Genomic DNA, 3,086 nt, shown 5'->3' on the forward strand with positions numbered 1-3,086 from the left:
GGCCTTCATCGAGGAAAATTGGGTGAGTGAGAAAGGAAAGTCGCAAGGCGTTAGCTACCACATCGTTAACACCTTTGTGTTGGCCAGTGTAGTCGCGCTGTGATTGCCGACGGCTTGCGCACTTTTCTTTTCATTTATTATTCTATCTCTTGTTATGTATTTGCCTTGATTTGCAATGACAAGTGCATCAGGTAACTCATCTGCCTAGTCCAGAATAATAAAGACGAAAATAAAGAAAAAGCAGAAATGAGTTAACTGATTGCCTTTTCATTAACATTCGTATTTTATTGCCATGTATCGCTATTGCGATTTCTTTTTCAGGCGCGGAGAAAAGAAATAAGAATAAATGTTTTGTCAAGTGTATTTTGCAATAGTATTTAAATGACAACAAAACAAATACAAAATATATAACAGTCAGTGAACATTAAAAAAATAAAACCACACAATAATATTAAACTGCTCAGTGAAATAAAATAATACAAAACTGTACGAATGAAGTTGTTCTAAAACCTACTTGCTCTCATACGTATTTGCTCTACCAAATTCAATTGTTCTAAAACCTCGTTGCTGAGAGCTGAGAAAAACCTAAAACATGAAACATGAAATATGAAAATGAAATGAACAATTAATTACAACTAACATAAAATAGTATAAAATGTATAAAATTTTAGATACTATTTCGCATGCAGTAGCCTAGACACATTAAAAATTCTGAATATTTGAACGATTTTTTTATACAGATGTACGGCCACTCATACTGATAATTATACTTGTACACATATTCTAATACTAAGTTATAACCTAGTTTATTTGGCAAATGGATACATTTTGTTAAAATAACTATTCATTATTATGAATATACTACATTTCCGTTTATTTCTGCTTGAATAATTAAATTTTATAATGATGATGAAATACTAAGTTTTCTTTTCTGATGACATGGGAGCATAAGAAGGGGTAAATAAAAGCTGCGTTTGGGGTCTTCACTTAAAAATACATTAGAAGACTTTGGCTGGGTGGGTAGCGAACAAGGAGAGGGACATAAACACCTTCGTCCTCTCCATTTAGGTACACTACTTTTCTTGTGAGTTTTCTTTTCAGTTTCAAATTAGTTTGTTTAATTGGCCATAGTTTCCTTGGTTTTGTTTTAGGCATGTATGCCTTTTATTGTATTCGCATGAGGATCGTTCCATGCATATTTGATGAGGGACTCTATAATAATTCACCGCAAGCATAGCGATCATCAGTGACAGCAACAACCCCCACATCCCGGAAGAGCTAAGGGTTCAAAGGGTCCCGCTCGGCTGGTGATGATGATCAAGGAGCCGCACACGCAAGTAGGAAAAAAAGCAGTGTGGCGGCGCGGCATGCTGCAAGTAATTCTGGCACCCAACAAGGGGCTGATATTACAAGAAATTGAATTTGGCCCAACAACGGTGGGACAGTTGTTACAGGAATTTTGGCGCCCAAAACGTGGGGCAGGTGCTATTATGGCATTAATTTGCTAGTATTAGCACTGGTCCCAGATTAATAGCAGTTGTACGAAGCTTGAAGGATTTGGAAATCTACTGGAATTCGATTCTGTATTAGCACATGCTGATTGAACTCGACCGTAGCAAATTCTTTTTCCTCTTTCCGTTTCATAAAATTTTTTTTTGTGATACAGATGATAGCTTGACCAAAGAACTATAATAAGATTTCATAGGTTGTGGAGAATTGGAAAAAATTGTTTCAGTTTTAGTTTCAATTCTTCATTAACTTATCGAACTTTATTGGTCACGTACAATTGAAATTAATTAATTAGCTCTTTGTCTTCGATTGAATTTGTGCTTTATAATTGCATTCAAGGTGAATTTAAATTTTGCTTACTCTTTGGAGCTCGAGTATTTGAGCATTTGAATACATCGACCAAGAGAATGGTTGAATTTATTTATTCAGTTTGTGTAGCAATACGAATTATATAGCCTTTTTCATGAGCAAGGGTTTTCTCTGTGAACAATTACGTAAGATTCGCTGTAAAGGTATTTTACTGGAATACAATGTTTTTAGATGCAAGTGTGTCTCATTGTCCGTAAAAGTCCTTTTGGCCGAGTTTGATGTTGTTGTTCATTTGAAAAGGAAGCCTTTGGTAGTTGAAATAGCCCATTAACAAGATAGATATGTTACAAGAATAAGTAGTGAAAGCCAATATATTTACCCTTACTTATGTCTCCCAAAAGAAAGTCATCAGAAATAACTATTTAAAATAAAAACATGCCACTTGAACATAGTTTTGAGTCCAACCGGAATCAGCAACATGATAGTACGGCTGCAAATATCTGTATTATTTGCGGGGAAATCATGTTGAATACACAGCCTTGTGTTGTTACAAATTGTCACCACGTATTCCATAAAAGTTGTTTGGAAACGCGAGTTCAAGTCCATAGAGAGTGTCCCAGCTGCTTAGTAGCAGTTCAACCAAAAGAATGGAGAGTAGTTGTTGGCAATCATTCTCCAAACTCCAAAAGTGACGATGAAAATCCAACGCAACGAGTGGTTGCAACTGGATATCGCCCGGTTACTCGATCGTTAGCACATCAGTTGGAATCTTTGAATTCACAGGCACCAAAGGAGCCGAAGCGCTGATCCCTATTGACGCTCCATCTCACGATATTTGTCCTCCGCCTGGTAGTACTCCAGCGAATGTGAGATTACAGGCAAATCGGAATCCGAATGCACCCGCTAGAAGAGGTCGTCCAACAAGACAACGAAGATCAACTCATTCTCAAGCGCCACCCAATTTTCAGATAGATGTAGAGTCCATTGTCCGAGAAACGGTTACTCGCGTTTTGTCCTCTATGTCAGGTTCGGGAAGTCTAGGTGCTCCAAATGGCCACGTAGCTCATCGTGAAACGCCGATTACTCCACGAAGTAGCCGATCCACTAATCTTATCCAGAATTTAGGGCCACATAGAATCTCAGACATTCTACAGAAATGGGGTGTCCGATTTGATGGTACCGCAGAAGGATTATCTGTTGAGGAATTCTTATACAGAGTACAAATCCTAACGCGCGAGCATTTTGAGGGTGACTTGGAAATAATAAGT

Source organism: Drosophila nasuta, unplaced genomic scaffold (genome assembly GCF_023558535.2).
Source record: "Drosophila nasuta strain 15112-1781.00 unplaced genomic scaffold, ASM2355853v1 ctg91_pilon, whole genome shotgun sequence".
Lineage (NCBI taxonomy): Eukaryota > Metazoa > Arthropoda > Insecta > Diptera > Drosophilidae > Drosophila > Drosophila nasuta.